The sequence below is a fragment of the Ranitomeya variabilis genome, chromosome 3 (genome assembly GCF_051348905.1).
Source record: "Ranitomeya variabilis isolate aRanVar5 chromosome 3, aRanVar5.hap1, whole genome shotgun sequence".
Classification (NCBI taxonomy): Eukaryota; Metazoa; Chordata; class Amphibia; order Anura; family Dendrobatidae; genus Ranitomeya; species Ranitomeya variabilis.
This window is the reverse complement of record NC_135234.1, coordinates 375961147-375976414: the sequence shown is the minus strand read 5'-3', so window position 1 is coordinate 375976414 and position 15268 is coordinate 375961147. Positions and strand designations below refer to the sequence as shown.

The window sequence follows — 15268 nt, the reverse complement described above, 5'->3', positions numbered from 1 at the left end:
GGCAATCTTTTGCTATGTCTCCACAGTGGGTTTCGGTTGTAGGCCTTGGTGCGGCCCAAGTGGCAAACCATTTCTGATCATCGCTTCTCGGCCAAATGGCTCAAGATCAAGCGTAGTGTCTGTTCTTATCTGATACGTACCCTATTTGGGGACCATATATTAAATAGATTTTTGGAATAGGGAACTGGAAATGGAGCTTGCTTTGTCGCACGGAACCTTCACTTGCTGTCACAATGGGGATGGAGGGTGTGGTTATGCAGATTCAAAACGCGTTGTGCACAGCTTGAACACACGCACACCGCAGAACTGTCATCTACAGAACTTCCAGAGTTTCTGGAAAATGTCTTCCCTGCGGCAATCTTTTGCTATGTCTCCACAGTGGGTTTCGGTTGTAGGCCTTGGTGCGGCCCAAGTGGCACACCATTTCTGATCATCGCTTCTCGGCCAAATGGCTCAAGATCAAGCGTAGTGTCTGTTCTTATCTGATACGTCCCCTATTTGGGGACCATATATTAAATGGATTTTTGGAATAGGGAGCTGGAAATGGAGCTTGCTTTGTCGCACGGAACCTTCACGTGCTGTCACAATGGGGATGGAGGGTGTGGTTATGCAGATTCAAAACGCGTTGTGCACAGCTTGAACACACGCACACCGCAGAACTGTCATCTACAGAGCTTCCAGAGTTTCTGGAAAATGTCTTCCCTGCGGCAATCTTTTGCTATGTCTCCACAGTGGGTTTCAGTTGTAGGCCTTGGGGCGGCCCAAGTGGCAAACCATTTCTGATCATCGCTTCTCGGCCAAATGGCTCAAGATCAAGCGTAGTGTCTGTTCTTCTCGGATACGTCCCCTATTTGGGGACCATATATTAAATGGATTTTTGGAATAGGGAGCTGGAAATGGAGCTTGCTTTGTCACACGGAACCTTCACGTGCTGTCACAATGGGGATGGAGGGTGTGATTATGCAGATTCAAAACGCGTTGTGCACAGCTTGAACACACGCACACCGCAGAACTGTCATCGACAAAGCTTCCAGAGTTTCTGGAAAATGTCTTCCCTGCGGCAATCTTTTGCTATGTCTCCACAGTGGGTTTCGGTTGTAGGCCTTGGTGCGGCCCAAGTGGCAAACCATTTCTGATCATCGCTTCTCGGCCAAATGGCTCAAGATCAAGCGTAGTGTCTGTTCTTATCTGATACGTCCCCTATTTGGGGACCATATATTAAATGGATTTTTGGAATAGGGAGCTGGAAATGGAGCTTGCTTTGTCACACGGAACCTTCACGTGCTGTCACAATGGGGATGGAGGGTGTGGTTATGCAGATTCGAAACGCGTTGTGCACAGCTTGAACACACGCACACCGCAGAACTGTCATCTACAGAGCTTCCAGAGTTTCTGGAAAATGTCTTCCCTGCGGCAATCTTTTGCTAAGTCTCCACAGTGGGTTTCGGTTGTAGGCCTTGGTGCGGCCCAAGTGGCAAACCATTTCTGATCATCGCTTCTCGGCCAAATGGCTCAAGATCAAGCGTAGAGTCTGTTCTTATCTGATACGTCCCCTATTTGGGGACCATATATTAAATGGATTTTTGGAATAGGATGCTGGAAATGGAGCTTGCTTTGTCGCACGGAACCTTCACGTGCTGTCACAATGGGGATGGAGGGTGTGGTTATGCAGATTCAAAACGCGTTGTGCACAGCTTGAACACACGCACACCGCAGAACTGTCATCTACAGAGCTTCCAGAGTTTCTGGAAAATGTCTTCCCTGCGGCAATCTTTTGCTATGTCTCCACAGTGGGTTTCGGTTGTAGGCCTTGGTGCGGCCCAAATGGCGAACCATTTCTGATCATCGCTTCTCGGCCAAATGGCTCAAGATCAAGCGTAGTGTCTGTTCTTATCTGATACGTCCCCTATTTGGGGACCATATATTAAATAGATTTTTGGAATAGGGAGCTGGAAATGGAGCTTGCTTTGTCGCACGGAACCTTCACGTGCTGTCACAATGGGGATGGAGGGTGTGGTTATGCAGATTCAAAACGCGTTGTGCACAGCTTGAACACACGCACACCGCAGAACTGTCATCTACAGAGCTTCCAGAGTTTCTGGAAAATGTCTTCCCTGCGGCAATCTTTTGCTATGTCTCCACAGTGGGTTTCGGTTGTAGGCCTTGGTGCGGCCCAAGTGGCAAACCATTTCTGATCATCGCTTCTCGGCCAAATGGCTCAAGATCAAGCGTAGTGTCTGTTCTTATCTGATACGTCCCCTATTTGGGGACCATATATTAAATAGATTTTTGGAATAGGGAGCTGGAAATGGAGCTTGCTTTGTCGCATGGAACCTTCACGTGCTGTCACAATGGGGATGGAGGGTGTGGTTATGCAGATTCAAAACGCATTGTGCACAGCTTGTCTCCACAGTGGGTTTCGGTTGTAGGCCTTGGTGCGGCCCAAGTGGCAAACCATTTCTGATCATCGCTTCTCGGCCAAATGGCTCAAGATCAAGCGTAGTGTCTGTTCTTATCTGATACGTCCCCTATTTGGGGACCATATATTAAATAGATTTTTGGAATAGGGAGTTGGAAATGGAGCTTGCTTTGTCGCACGGAACCTTCACGTGCTGTCACAATGGGGATGGAGGGTGTGGTTATGCAGATTCAAAACGCGTTGTGCACAGCTTGAACACACGCACACCGCAGAACTATCATCTACAGAACTTCCAGAGTTTCTGGAAAATGTCTTCCCTGCGGCAATCTTTTGCTATGTCTCCACAGTGGGTTTCGGTTGTAGGCCTTGGTGCGGCCCAAGTGGCAAACCATTTCTGATCATCGCTTCTCGGCCAAATGGCTCAAGATCAAGCGTAGTGTCTGTTCTTATCTGATACGTCCCCTATTTGGGGACCATATATTAAATAGATTTTTGGAATAGGGAGCTGGAAATGGAGCTTGCTTTGTCGCACGGAACCTTCATGTGCTGTCACAATGGGGATGGAGGGTGTGGTTATGCAGATTCAAAACGCGTTGTGCACAGCTTGAACACACGCACACCGCAGAACTGTCATCGACAGAGCTTCCAGAGTTTCTGGAAAATGTCTTCCCTGCGGCAATCTTTTGCTATGTCTCCACAGTGGGTTTCGGTTTTAGGCCTTGGTGCGGCCCAAGTGGCAACCCATTTCTGATCATCGCTTGTCGGTCAAATGGCTCAAGTTTAAGCGTAGTGTCTGTTCTTATCTGATACGTCCCCTATTTGGGGACCATATATTAAATGGATTTTTGGAATAGGGAGCTGGAAATGGAGCTTGCTTTGTCACACGGAACCTTCACGTGCTGTCACAATGGGGATGGAGGGTGTGGTTATGCAGATTCAAAACGCGTTGTGCACAGCTTGAACACACGCACACCGCAGAACTGTCATCTACAGAGCTTCCAGAGTTTTTGGAAAATGTCTTCCCTGCGGCAATCTTTTGCTATGTCTCCACAGTGGGTTTCGGTTGTAGGCCTTGGTGCGGCCCAAGTGGCAAACCATTTCTGATCATCGCTTCTCGGCCAAATGGCTCAAGATCAAGAGTAGTGTCTGTTCTTATCTGATACGTCCCCTATTTGGGGACCATATATTAAATAGATTTTTGGAATAGGGAGCTGGAAATGGAGCTTGCTTTGTCGCACGGAACCTTCACGTGCTGTCACAATGGGGATGGAGGGTGTGGTTATGCAGATTCAAAACGCGTTGTGCACAGCTTGAACACACGCACACCGCAGAACTGTCATCTACAGAGCTTCCAGAGTTTCTGGAAAATGTCTTCCCTGCGGCAATCTTTTGCTATGTCTCCACAGTGGGTTTCGGTTGTAGGCCTTGGTGTGGCCCAAGTGGCAAACCATTTCTGATCATCGCTTCTCGGCCAAATGGCTCAAGATCAAGCGTAGTGTCTGTTCTTATCTGATACGTCCCCTATTTGGGGACCATATATTAAATGGATTTTTGGAATAGGGAGCTGGAAATGGAGCTTGCTTCGTCGCACGGAACCTTCACGTGCTGTCACAATGGGGATGGAGGGTGTGGTTATGCAGATTCAAAACGCGTTGTGCACAGCTTGAACACACGCACACCACAGAACTGTCATCTACAGAGCTTCCAGAGTTTCTGGAAAATGTCTTCCCTGCGGCAATCTTTTGCTATGTCCCCACAGTGGGTTTCGGTTGTAGGCCTTGGTGCGGCCCAAGTGGCAAACCATTTCTGATCATCGCATCTCGGCCAAATGGCTCAAGATCAAGCGTAGAGTCTGTTCTTATCTGATACGTCCCCTATTTGGGGACCATATATTAAATGGATTTTTGGAATAGGATGCTGGAAATGGAGCTTGCTTTGTCGCACGGAACCTTCACGTGCTGTCACAATGGGGATGGAGGGTGTGGTTATGCAGATTCAAAACGCGTTGTGCACAGCTTGAACACACGCACACCGCAGAACTGTCATCTACAGAGCTTCCAGAGTTTCTGGAAAATGTCTTCCCTGCGGCAATCTTTTGCTATGTCTCCACAGTGGGTTTCGGTTGTAGGCCTTGGTGCGGCCCAAATGGCAAACCATTTCTGATCATCGCTTCTCGGCCAAATGGCTCAAGATCAAGCGTAGAGTCTGTTCTTATCTGATACGTCCCCTATTTGGGGACCATATATTAAATGGATTTTTGGAATAGGGAGCTGGCAATGGAGCTTGCTTTGTCGCACGGAACCTTCACGTGCTGTCACAATGGGGATGGAGGGTGTGGTTATGCAGATTCGAAACGCGTTGTATACAGCTTGAACACACGCACACCGCAGAACTGTCATCTACAGAGCTTCCAGAGTTTCTGGAAAATGTCTTCCCTGCGGCAATCTTTTGCTATGTCTCCACAGTGGGTTTCGGTTGTAGGCCTTGGTGCGGCCCAAGTGGCAAACCATTTCTGATCATCGCTTCTCGGCCAAATGGCTCAAGATCAAGCGTAGTGTCTGTTCTTATCTGATACGTACCCTATTTGGGGACCATATATTAAATAGATTTTTGGAATAGGGAACTGGAAATGGAGCTTGCTTTGTCGCACGGAACCTTCACTTGCTGTCACAATGGGGATGGAGGGTGTGGTTATGCAGATTCAAAACGCGTTGTGCACAGCTTGAACACACGCACACCGCAGAACTGTCATCTACAGAACTTCCAGAGTTTCTGGAAAATGTCTTCCCTGCGGCAATCTTTTGCTATGTCTCCACAGTGGGTTTCGGTTGTAGGCCTTGGTGCGGCCCAAGTGGCACACCATTTCTGATCATCGCTTCTCGGCCAAATGGCTCAAGATCAAGCGTAGTGTCTGTTCTTATCTGATACGTCCCCTATTTGGGGACCATATATTAAATGGATTTTTGGAATAGGGAGCTGGAAATGGAGCTTGCTTTGTCGCACGGAACCTTCACGTGCTGTCACAATGGGGATGGAGGGTGTGGTTATGCAGATTCAAAACGCGTTGTGCACAGCTTGAACACACGCACACCGCAGAACTGTCATCTACAGAGCTTCCAGAGTTTCTGGAAAATGTCTTCCCTGCGGCAATCTTTTGCTATGTCTCCACAGTGGGTTTCAGTTGTAGGCCTTGGGGCGGCCCAAGTGGCAAACCATTTCTGATCATCGTTTCTCGGCCAAATGGCTCAAGATCAAGCGTAGTGTCTGTTCTTATCTGATACGTCCCCTATTTGGGGACCATATATTAAATAGATTTTTGGAATAGGGAGCTGGAAATGGAGCTTGCTTTGTCGCACAGAACCTTCACGTGCTGTCACAATGAGGATGGAGGGTGTGGTTATGCAGATTCAAAATGCGTTGTGCACAGCTTGAACACACGCACACCGCAGAACTGTCATCGACAAAGCTTCCAGAGTTTCTGGAAAATGTCTTCCCTGCGGCAATCTTTTGCTATGTCTCCACAGTGGGTTTCGGTTGTAGGCCTTGGTGCGGCCCAAGTGGCAAACCATTTCTGATCATCGTTTCTCGGCCAAATGGCTCAAGATCAAGCGTAGTGTCTGTTCTTATCTGATACGTCCCCTATTTGGGGACCATATATTAAATAGATTTTTGGAATAGGGAGCTGGAAATGGAGCTTGCTTTGTCGCACAGAACCTTCACGTGCTGTCACAATGAGGATGGAGGGTGTGGTTATGCAGATTCAAAATGCGTTGTGCACAGCTTGAACACACGCACACCGCAGAACTGTCATCTACAGAGCTTCCAGGGTTTCTGGAAAATGTCTTCCCTGCGGCAATCTTTTGCTATGTCTCCACAGTGGGTTACGGTTGTAGGCCTTGGTGAGGCCTAAGTGGCAAACCATTTCTGATCATCGCTTCTCGGCCAAATGGCTCAAGATCAAGCGTAGTGTCTGTTCTTATCTGATACGTCCCCTATTTGGGGACCATATATTAAATGGATTTTTGGAAAACGGAGCTGGAAATGGAGCTTGCTTCGTCGGACGGAACCTTCACATGCTGTCACAATGGGGATGGAGGGTGTGGTTATGCAGATTCAAAACGCGTTGTGCACAGCTTGAACACACGCACACCGCAGAACTGTCATCGACAGAGCTTCCAGAGTTTCTGGAAAATGTCTTCCCTGCGGCAATCTTTTGCTATGTCTCCACAGTGGGTTTCGGTTGTAGGCCTTGGTGCGGCCCAAGTGGCAAACCATTTCTGATCATCGCTTCTTGGCCAAATGGCTCAAGATCAAGCGTAGTGTCTGCTCTTATCTGATATGTCCCCTATTTGGGGACCATATATTAAATAGATTTTTGGAATAGGGAGCTGGAAATGGAGCATGCTTTGTCGCACGGAACCTTCACGTGCTGTCACAATGGGGATGGAGGGTGTGGTTATGCAGATTCAAAACGCGTTGTGCACAGCTTGAACACACGCACACCGCAGAACTATCATCTACAGAACCTCCAGAGTTTCTGGAAAATGTCTTCCCTGCGGCAATCTTTTGCTATGTCTCCACAGTGGGTTTCGGTTGTAGGCCTTGGTGCGGCCCAAGTGGCAAACCATTTCTGATCATCGCTTCTCGGCCAAATGGCTCAAGATCAAGCGTAGTGTCTGTTCTTATCTGATACGTCCCCTATTTGGGGACCATATATTAAATGGATTTTTGGAATAGGGAGCTGGAAATGGAGCTTGCTTTGTCACACGGAACCTTCACGTGCTGTCACAATGGGGATGGAGGGTGTGGTTATGCAGATTCAAAACGCGTTGTGCACAGCTTGAACACACGCACACTGCAGAACTGTCATCGACAGAGCTTCCAGAGTTTCTGGAAAATGTCTTCCCTGCGGCAATCTTTTGCTATGTCTCCACAGTGGGTTTCGGTTGTAGGCCTTGGTGCGGCCCAAGTGGCAAACCATTTCTGATCATCGCTTCTCGGCCAAATGGCTCAAGATCAAGCGTAGTGTCTGTTCTTATCTGATACGTCCCCTATTTGGGGACCATATATTAAATAGATTTTTGGAATAGGGAGCTGGAAATGGAGCTTGCTTTGTCGCACGGAACCTTCACGTGCTGTCACAGTGGGGATGGAGGGTGTGGTTATGCAGATTCAAAACGCGTTGTGCACAGCTTGAACACACGCACACCGCAGAACTGTCATCGACAGAGCTTCCAGAGTTTCTGGAAAATGTCTTCCCTGCGGCAATCTTTTGCTATGTCTCCACAGTGGGTTTCGGTTTTAGGCCTTGGTGCGGCCCAAGTGGCAAACCATTTCTGATCATCGCTTCTCGGCCAAATGGCTCAAGATCAAGCGTAGTGTCTGTTCTTATCTGATACGTCCCCTATTTGGGGACCATATATTAAATGGATTTTTGGAATAGGGAGCTGGAAATGGAGCTTGCTTTGTCACACGGAACCTTCACGTGCTGTCACAATGGGGATGGAGGGTGTGGTTATGCAGATTCAAAACGCGTTGTGCACAGCTTGAACACACGCACACCGCAGAACTGTCATCTACAGAGCTTCCAGAGTTTTTGGAAAATGTCTTCCCTGCGGCAATCTTTTGCTATGTCTCCACAGTGGGTTTCGGTTGTAGGCCTTGGTGCGGCCCAAGTGGCAAACCATTTCTGATCATCGCTTCTCGGCCAAATGGCTCAAGATCAAGCGTAGTGTCTGTTCTTATCTGATACGTCCCCTATTTGGGGACCATATATTAAATAGATTTTTGGAATAGGGAGCTGGAAATGGAGCTTGCTTTGTCGCACGGAACCTTCACGTGCTGTCACAATGGGGATGGAGGGTGTGGTTATGCAGATTCAAAACGCGTTGTGCACAGCTTGAACACACGCACACCGCAGAACTGTCATCGACAGAGCTTCCAGAGTTTCTGGAAAATGTCTTCCCTGCGGCAATCTTTTGCTATGTCTCCACAGTGGGTTTCGGTTTTAGGCCTTGGTGCGGCCCAAGTGGCAAACCATTTCTGATCATCGCTTCTCGGCCAAATGGCTCAAGATCAAGCGTAGTGTCTGTTCTTATCTGATACGTCCCCTATTTGGGGACCATATATTAAATGGATTTTTGGAAAACGGAGCTGGAAATGGAGCTTGCTTCGTCGGACGGAACCTTCACATGCTGTCACAATGGGGATGGAGGGTGTGGTTATGCAGATTCAAAACGCGTTGTGCACAGCTTGAACACACGCACACCGCAGAACTGTCATCGACAGAGCTTCCAGAGTTTCTGGAAAATGTCTTCCCTGCGGCAATCTTTTGCTATGTCTCCACAGTGGGTTTCGGTTGTAGGCCTTGGTGCGGCCCAAGTGGCAAACCATTTCTGATCATCGCTTCTCGGCCAAATGGCTCAAGATCAAGCGTAGTGTCTGTTCTTATCTGATACGTACCCTATTTGGGGACCATATATTAAATAGATTTTTGGAATAGGGAACTGGAAATGGAGCTTGCTTTGTCGCACGGAACCTTCACTTGCTGTCACAATGGGGATGGAGGGTGTGGTTATGCAGATTCAAAACGCGTTGTGCACAGCTTGAACACACGCACACCGCAGAACTGTCATCTACAGAACTTCCAGAGTTTCTGGAAAATGTCTTCCCTGCGGCAATCTTTTGCTATGTCTCCACAGTGGGTTTCGGTTGTAGGCCTTGGTGCGGCCCAAGTGGCACACCATTTCTGATCATCGCTTCTCGGCCAAATGGCTCAAGATCAAGCGTAGTGTCTGTTCTTATCTGATACGTCCCCTATTTGGGGACCATATATTAAATGGATTTTTGGAATAGGGAGCTGGAAATGGAGCTTGCTTTGTCGCACGGAACCTTCACGTGCTGTCACAATGGGGATGGAGGGTGTGGTTATGCAGATTCAAAACGCGTTGTGCACAGCTTGAACACACGCACACCGCAGAACTGTCATCTACAGAGCTTCCAGAGTTTCTGGAAAATGTCTTCCCTGCGGCAATCTTTTGCTATGTCTCCACAGTGGGTTTCAGTTGTAGGCCTTGGGGCGGCCCAAGTGGCAAACCATTTCTGATCATCGCTTCTCGGCCAAATGGCTCAAGATCAAGCGTAGTGTCTGTTCTTCTCGGATACGTCCCCTATTTGGGGACCATATATTAAATGGATTTTTGGAATAGGGAGCTGGAAATGGAGCTTGCTTTGTCACACGGAACCTTCACGTGCTGTCACAATGGGGATGGAGGGTGTGATTATGCAGATTCAAAACGCGTTGTGCACAGCTTGAACACACGCACACCGCAGAACTGTCATCGACAAAGCTTCCAGAGTTTCTGGAAAATGTCTTCCCTGCGGCAATCTTTTGCTATGTCTCCACAGTGGGTTTCGGTTGTAGGCCTTGGTGCGGCCCAAGTGGCAAACCATTTCTGATCATCGCTTCTCGGCCAAATGGCTCAAGATCAAGCGTAGTGTCTGTTCTTATCTGATACGTCCCCTATTTGGGGACCATATATTAAATGGATTTTTGGAATAGGGAGCTGGAAATGGAGCTTGCTTTGTCACACGGAACCTTCACGTGCTGTCACAATGGGGATGGAGGGTGTGGTTATGCAGATTCGAAACGCGTTGTGCACAGCTTGAACACACGCACACCGCAGAACTGTCATCTACAGAGCTTCCAGAGTTTCTGGAAAATGTCTTCCCTGCGGCAATCTTTTGCTAAGTCTCCACAGTGGGTTTCGGTTGTAGGCCTTGGTGCGGCCCAAGTGGCAAACCATTTCTGATCATCGCTTCTCGGCCAAATGGCTCAAGATCAAGCGTAGAATCTGTTCTTATCTGATACGTCCCCTATTTGGGGACCATATATTAAATGGATTTTTGGAATAGGATGCTGGAAATGGAGCTTGCTTTGTCGCACGGAACCTTCACGTGCTGTCACAATGGGGATGGAGGGTGTGGTTATGCAGATTCAAAACGCGTTGTGCACAGCTTGAACACACGCACACCGCAGAACTGTCATCTACAGAGCTTCCAGAGTTTCTGGAAAAAGTCTTCCCTGCGGCAATCTTTTGCTATGTCTCCACAGTGGGTTTCGGTTGTAGGCCTTGGTGTGGCCCAAATGGCGAACCATTTCTGATCATCGCTTCTCGGCCAAATGGCTCAAGATCAAGCGTAGTGTCTGTTCTTATCTGATACGTCCCCTATTTGGGGACCATATATTAAATAGATTTTTGGAATAGGGAGCTGGAAATGGAGCTTGCTTTGTCGCACGGAACCTTCACGTGCTGTCACAATGGGGATGGAGGGTGTGGTTATGCAGATTCAAAACGCGTTGTGCACAGCTTGAACACACGCACACCGCAGAACTGTCATCTACAGAGCTTCCAGAGTTTCTGGAAAATGTCTTCCCTGCGGCAATCTTTTGCTATGTCTCCACAGTGGGTTTCGGTTGTAGGCCTTGGTGCGGCCCAAGTGGCAAACCATTTCTGATCATCGCTTCTCGGCCAAATGGCTCAAGATCAAGCGTAGTGTCTGTTCTTATCTGATACGTCCCCTATTTGGGGACCATATATTAAATAGATTTTTGGAATAGGGAGCTGGAAATGGAGCTTGCTTTGTCGCATGGAACCTTCACGTGCTGTCACAATGGGGATGGAGGGTGTGGTTATGCAGATTCAAAACGCATTGTGCACAGCTTGTCTCCACAGTGGGTTTCGGTTGTAGGCCTTGGTGCGGCCCAAGTGGCAAACCATTTCTGATCATCGCTTCTCGGCCAAATGGCTCAAGATCAAGCGTAGTGTCTGTTCTTATCTGATACGTCCCCTATTTGGGGACCATATATTAAATAGATTTTTGGAATAGGGAGTTGGAAATGGAGCTTGCTTTGTCGCACGGAACCTTCACGTGCTGTCACAATGGGGATGGAGGGTGTGGTTATGCAGATTCAAAACGCGTTGTGCACAGCTTGAACACACGCACACCGCAGAACTATCATCTACAGAACTTCCAGAGTTTCTGGAAAATGTCTTCCCTGCGGCAATCTTTTGCTATGTCTCCACAGTGGGTTTCGGTTGTAGGCCTTGGTGCGGCCCAAGTGGCAAACCATTTCTGATCATCGCTTCTCGGCCAAATGGCTCAAGATCAAGCGTAGTGTCTGTTCTTATCTGATACGTCCCCTATTTGGGGACCATATATTAAATAGATTTTTGGAATAGGGAGCTGGAAATGGAGCTTGCTTTGTCGCACGGAACCTTCATGTGCTGTCACAATGGGGATGGAGGGTGTGGTTATGCAGATTCAAAACGCGTTGTGCACAGCTTGAACACACGCACACCGCAGAACTGTCATCGACAGAGCTTCCAGAGTTTCTGGAAAATGTCTTCCCTGCGGCAATCTTTTGCTATGTCTCCACAGTGGGTTTCGGTTTTAGGCCTTGGTGCGGCCCAAGTGGCAACCCATTTCTGATCATCGCTTGTCGGCCAAATGGCTCAAGTTTAAGCGTAGTGTCTGTTCTTATCTGATACGTCCCCTATTTGGGGACCATATATTAAATGGATTTTTGGAATAGGGAGCTGGAAATGGAGCTTGCTTTGTCACACGGAACCTTCACGTGCTGTCACAATGGGGATGGAGGGTGTGGTTATGCAGATTCAAAACGCGTTGTGCACAGCTTGAACACACGCACACCGCAGAACTGTCATCTACAGAGCTTCCAGAGTTTTTGGAAAATGTCTTCCCTGCGGCAATCTTTTGCTATGTCTCCACAGTGGGTTTCGGTTGTAGGCCTTGGTGCGGCCCAAGTGGCAAACCATTTCTGATCATCGCTTCTCGGCCAAATGGCTCAAGATCAAGAGTAGTGTCTGTTCTTATCTGATACGTCCCCTATTTGGGGACCATATATTAAATAGATTTTTGGAATAGGGAGCTGGAAATGGAGCTTGCTTTGTCGCACGGAACCTTCACGTGCTGTCACAATGGGGATGGAGGGTGTGGTTATGCAGATTCAAAACGCGTTGTGCACAGCTTGAACACACGCACACCGCAGAACTGTCATCTACAGAGCTTCCAGAGTTTCTGGAAAATGTCTTCCCTGCGGCAATCTTTTGCTATGTCTCCACAGTGGGTTTCGGTTGTAGGCCTTGGTGTGGCCCAAGTGGCAAACCATTTCTGATCATCGCTTCTCGGCCAAATGGCTCAAGATCAAGCGTAGTGTCTGTTCTTATCTGATACGTCCCCTATTTGGGGACCATATATTAAATGGATTTTTGGAATAGGGAGCTGGAAATGGAGCTTGCTTCGTCGCACGGAACCTTCACGTGCTGTCACAATGGGGATGGAGGGTGTGGTTATGCAGATTCAAAACGCGTTGTGCACAGCTTGAACACACGCACACCACAGAACTGTCATCTACAGAGCTTCCAGAGTTTCTGGAAAATGTCTTCCCTGCGGCAATCTTTTGCTATGTCCCCACAGTGGGTTTCGGTTGTAGGCCTTGGTGCGGCCCAAGTGGCAAACCATTTCTGATCATCGCATCTCGGCCAAATGGCTCAAGATCAAGCGTAGAGTCTGTTCTTATCTGATACGTCCCCTATTTGGGGACCATATATTAAATGGATTTTTGGAATAGGATGCTGGAAATGGAGCTTGCTTTGTCGCACGGAACCTTCACGTGCTGTCACAATGGGGATGGAGGGTGTGGTTATGCAGATTCAAAACGCGTTGTGCACAGCTTGAACACACGCACACCGCAGAACTGTCATCTACAGAGCTTCCAGAGTTTCTGGAAAATGTCTTCCCTGCGGCAATCTTTTGCTATGTCTCCACAGTGGGTTTCGGTTGTAGGCCTTGGTGCGGCCCAAATGGCAAACCATTTCTGATCATCGCTTCTCGGCCAAATGGCTCAAGATCAAGCGTAGAGTCTGTTCTTATCTGATACGTCCCCTATTTGGGGACCATATATTAAATGGATTTTTGGAATAGGGAGCTGGCAATGGAGCTTGCTTTGTCGCACGGAACCTTCACGTGCTGTCACAATGGGGATGGAGGGTGTGGTTATGCAGATTCGAAACGCGTTGTATACAGCTTGAACACACGCACACCGCAGAACTGTCATCTACAGAGCTTCCAGAGTTTCTGGAAAATGTCTTCCCTGCGGCAATCTTTTGCTATGTCTCCACAGTGGGTTTCGGTTGTAGGCCTTGGTGCGGCCCAAGTGGCAAACCATTTCTGATCATCGCTTCTCGGCCAAATGGCTCAAGATCAAGCGTAGTGTCTGTTCTTATCTGATACGTACCCTATTTGGGGACCATATATTAAATAGATTTTTGGAATAGGGAACTGGAAATGGAGCTTGCTTTGTCGCACGGAACCTTCACTTGCTGTCACAATGGGGATGGAGGGTGTGGTTATGCAGATTCAAAACGCGTTGTGCACAGCTTGAACACACGCACACCGCAGAACTGTCATCTACAGAACTTCCAGAGTTTCTGGAAAATGTCTTCCCTGCGGCAATCTTTTGCTATGTCTCCACAGTGGGTTTCGGTTGTAGGCCTTGGTGCGGCCCAAGTGGCACACCATTTCTGATCATCGCTTCTCGGCCAAATGGCTCAAGATCAAGCGTAGTGTCTGTTCTTATCTGATACGTCCCCTATTTGGGGACCATATATTAAATGGATTTTTGGAATAGGGAGCTGGAAATGGAGCTTGCTTTGTCGCACGGAACCTTCACGTGCTGTCACAATGGGGATGGAGGGTGTGGTTATGCAGATTCAAAACGCGTTGTGCACAGCTTGAACACACGCACACCGCAGAACTGTCATCTACAGAGCTTCCAGAGTTTCTGGAAAATGTCTTCCCTGCGGCAATCTTTTGCTATGTCTCCACAGTGGGTTTCAGTTGTAGGCCTTGGGGCGGCCCAAGTGGCAAACCATTTCTGATCATCGCTTCTCGGCCAAATGGCTCAAGATCAAGCGTAGTGTCTGTTCTTCTCGGATACGTCCCCTATTTGGGGACCATATATTAAATGGATTTTTGGAATAGGGAGCTGGAAATGGAGCTTGCTTTGTCACACGGAACCTTCACGTGCTGTCACAATGGGGATGGAGGGTGTGATTATGCAGATTCAAAACGCGTTGTGCACAGCTTGAACACACGCACACCGCAGAACTGTCATCGACAAAGCTTCCAGAGTTTCTGGAAAATGTCTTCCCTGCGGCAATCTTTTGCTATGTCTCCACAGTGGGTTTCGGTTGTAGGCCTTGGTGCGGCCCAAGTGGCAAACCATTTCTGATCATCGTTTCTCGGCCAAATGGCTCAAGATCAAGCGTAGTGTCTGTTCTTATCTGATACGTCCCCTATTTGGGGACCATATATTAAATAGATTTTTGGAATAGGGAGCTGGAAATGGAGCTTGCTTTGTCGCACAGAACCTTCACGTGCTGTCACAATGAGGATGGAGGGTGTGGTTATGCAGATTCAAAATGCGTTGTGCACAGCTTGAACACACGCACACCGCAGAACTGTCATCTACAGAGCTTCCAGGGTTTCTGGAAAATGTCTTCCCTGCGGCAATCTTTTGCTATGTCTCCACAGTGGGTTACGGTTGTAGGCCTTGGTGAGGCCTAAGTGGCAAACCATTTCTGATCATCGCTTCTCGGCCAAATGGCTCAAGATCAAGCGTAGTGTCTGTTCTTATCTGATACGTCCCCTATTTGGGGACCATATAATAAATGGATTTTTGGAAAACGGAGCTGGAAATGGAGCTTGCTTCGTCGGACGGAACCTTCACATGCTGTCACAATGGGGATGGAGGGTGTGGTTATG

The 15268-nt window shown here is 48.2% G+C and overlaps 44 pseudogenes; all 44 read left to right on the top strand.

Moving 5' to 3' along the window:
- The first annotated feature begins 79 nt into the window (after nucleotides 1–79).
- LOC143762249 (U2 spliceosomal RNA) lies at nucleotides 80–256 on the top strand (annotated as a pseudogene).
- A 176-nt stretch (nucleotides 257–432) lies between these two features.
- LOC143759997 (U2 spliceosomal RNA) lies at nucleotides 433–608 on the top strand (annotated as a pseudogene).
- A 177-nt stretch (nucleotides 609–785) lies between these two features.
- On the top strand, nucleotides 786–964 carry LOC143762655 (U2 spliceosomal RNA; annotated as a pseudogene).
- A 174-nt stretch (nucleotides 965–1138) lies between these two features.
- Nucleotides 1139–1314, top strand: LOC143760992 (U2 spliceosomal RNA; annotated as a pseudogene).
- A 177-nt stretch (nucleotides 1315–1491) lies between these two features.
- On the top strand, nucleotides 1492–1667 carry LOC143761843 (U2 spliceosomal RNA; annotated as a pseudogene).
- Nucleotides 1668–1844: 177 nt separating this feature from the next.
- On the top strand, nucleotides 1845–2020 carry LOC143759699 (U2 spliceosomal RNA; annotated as a pseudogene).
- A 177-nt stretch (nucleotides 2021–2197) lies between these two features.
- On the top strand, nucleotides 2198–2373 carry LOC143761307 (U2 spliceosomal RNA; annotated as a pseudogene).
- A 93-nt stretch (nucleotides 2374–2466) lies between these two features.
- Nucleotides 2467–2642, top strand: LOC143760403 (U2 spliceosomal RNA; annotated as a pseudogene).
- Nucleotides 2643–2819: 177 nt separating this feature from the next.
- LOC143818888 (U2 spliceosomal RNA) lies at nucleotides 2820–2995 on the top strand (annotated as a pseudogene).
- A 177-nt stretch (nucleotides 2996–3172) lies between these two features.
- On the top strand, nucleotides 3173–3348 carry LOC143763214 (U2 spliceosomal RNA; annotated as a pseudogene).
- Nucleotides 3349–3525: 177 nt separating this feature from the next.
- LOC143759809 (U2 spliceosomal RNA) lies at nucleotides 3526–3701 on the top strand (annotated as a pseudogene).
- Nucleotides 3702–3878: 177 nt separating this feature from the next.
- Nucleotides 3879–4054, top strand: LOC143763964 (U2 spliceosomal RNA; annotated as a pseudogene).
- Nucleotides 4055–4231: 177 nt separating this feature from the next.
- LOC143762817 (U2 spliceosomal RNA) lies at nucleotides 4232–4407 on the top strand (annotated as a pseudogene).
- A 177-nt stretch (nucleotides 4408–4584) lies between these two features.
- LOC143762114 (U2 spliceosomal RNA) lies at nucleotides 4585–4760 on the top strand (annotated as a pseudogene).
- Nucleotides 4761–4937: 177 nt separating this feature from the next.
- On the top strand, nucleotides 4938–5114 carry LOC143762248 (U2 spliceosomal RNA; annotated as a pseudogene).
- Nucleotides 5115–5290: 176 nt separating this feature from the next.
- On the top strand, nucleotides 5291–5466 carry LOC143759996 (U2 spliceosomal RNA; annotated as a pseudogene).
- A 177-nt stretch (nucleotides 5467–5643) lies between these two features.
- LOC143760196 (U2 spliceosomal RNA) lies at nucleotides 5644–5819 on the top strand (annotated as a pseudogene).
- A 177-nt stretch (nucleotides 5820–5996) lies between these two features.
- Nucleotides 5997–6172, top strand: LOC143760195 (U2 spliceosomal RNA; annotated as a pseudogene).
- Nucleotides 6173–6349: 177 nt separating this feature from the next.
- Nucleotides 6350–6527, top strand: LOC143759507 (U2 spliceosomal RNA; annotated as a pseudogene).
- Nucleotides 6528–6702: 175 nt separating this feature from the next.
- Nucleotides 6703–6878, top strand: LOC143762769 (U2 spliceosomal RNA; annotated as a pseudogene).
- Nucleotides 6879–7055: 177 nt separating this feature from the next.
- Nucleotides 7056–7231, top strand: LOC143760991 (U2 spliceosomal RNA; annotated as a pseudogene).
- Nucleotides 7232–7408: 177 nt separating this feature from the next.
- Nucleotides 7409–7584, top strand: LOC143759373 (U2 spliceosomal RNA; annotated as a pseudogene).
- A 177-nt stretch (nucleotides 7585–7761) lies between these two features.
- LOC143760990 (U2 spliceosomal RNA) lies at nucleotides 7762–7937 on the top strand (annotated as a pseudogene).
- A 177-nt stretch (nucleotides 7938–8114) lies between these two features.
- LOC143759697 (U2 spliceosomal RNA) lies at nucleotides 8115–8290 on the top strand (annotated as a pseudogene).
- Nucleotides 8291–8467: 177 nt separating this feature from the next.
- Nucleotides 8468–8645, top strand: LOC143759506 (U2 spliceosomal RNA; annotated as a pseudogene).
- Nucleotides 8646–8820: 175 nt separating this feature from the next.
- On the top strand, nucleotides 8821–8997 carry LOC143762247 (U2 spliceosomal RNA; annotated as a pseudogene).
- Nucleotides 8998–9173: 176 nt separating this feature from the next.
- Nucleotides 9174–9349, top strand: LOC143759995 (U2 spliceosomal RNA; annotated as a pseudogene).
- A 177-nt stretch (nucleotides 9350–9526) lies between these two features.
- Nucleotides 9527–9705, top strand: LOC143762654 (U2 spliceosomal RNA; annotated as a pseudogene).
- A 174-nt stretch (nucleotides 9706–9879) lies between these two features.
- LOC143760989 (U2 spliceosomal RNA) lies at nucleotides 9880–10055 on the top strand (annotated as a pseudogene).
- A 177-nt stretch (nucleotides 10056–10232) lies between these two features.
- On the top strand, nucleotides 10233–10408 carry LOC143818951 (U2 spliceosomal RNA; annotated as a pseudogene).
- Nucleotides 10409–10585: 177 nt separating this feature from the next.
- LOC143759696 (U2 spliceosomal RNA) lies at nucleotides 10586–10761 on the top strand (annotated as a pseudogene).
- A 177-nt stretch (nucleotides 10762–10938) lies between these two features.
- On the top strand, nucleotides 10939–11114 carry LOC143761305 (U2 spliceosomal RNA; annotated as a pseudogene).
- Nucleotides 11115–11207: 93 nt separating this feature from the next.
- LOC143760402 (U2 spliceosomal RNA) lies at nucleotides 11208–11383 on the top strand (annotated as a pseudogene).
- Nucleotides 11384–11560: 177 nt separating this feature from the next.
- LOC143818887 (U2 spliceosomal RNA) lies at nucleotides 11561–11736 on the top strand (annotated as a pseudogene).
- Nucleotides 11737–11913: 177 nt separating this feature from the next.
- Nucleotides 11914–12089, top strand: LOC143763174 (U2 spliceosomal RNA; annotated as a pseudogene).
- A 177-nt stretch (nucleotides 12090–12266) lies between these two features.
- On the top strand, nucleotides 12267–12442 carry LOC143759808 (U2 spliceosomal RNA; annotated as a pseudogene).
- Nucleotides 12443–12619: 177 nt separating this feature from the next.
- Nucleotides 12620–12795, top strand: LOC143763953 (U2 spliceosomal RNA; annotated as a pseudogene).
- Nucleotides 12796–12972: 177 nt separating this feature from the next.
- LOC143762816 (U2 spliceosomal RNA) lies at nucleotides 12973–13148 on the top strand (annotated as a pseudogene).
- A 177-nt stretch (nucleotides 13149–13325) lies between these two features.
- LOC143762113 (U2 spliceosomal RNA) lies at nucleotides 13326–13501 on the top strand (annotated as a pseudogene).
- Nucleotides 13502–13678: 177 nt separating this feature from the next.
- On the top strand, nucleotides 13679–13855 carry LOC143762246 (U2 spliceosomal RNA; annotated as a pseudogene).
- A 176-nt stretch (nucleotides 13856–14031) lies between these two features.
- LOC143759994 (U2 spliceosomal RNA) lies at nucleotides 14032–14207 on the top strand (annotated as a pseudogene).
- Nucleotides 14208–14384: 177 nt separating this feature from the next.
- On the top strand, nucleotides 14385–14563 carry LOC143762653 (U2 spliceosomal RNA; annotated as a pseudogene).
- A 174-nt stretch (nucleotides 14564–14737) lies between these two features.
- On the top strand, nucleotides 14738–14913 carry LOC143760194 (U2 spliceosomal RNA; annotated as a pseudogene).
- A 177-nt stretch (nucleotides 14914–15090) lies between these two features.
- Nucleotides 15091–15268, top strand: LOC143761506 (U2 spliceosomal RNA; annotated as a pseudogene).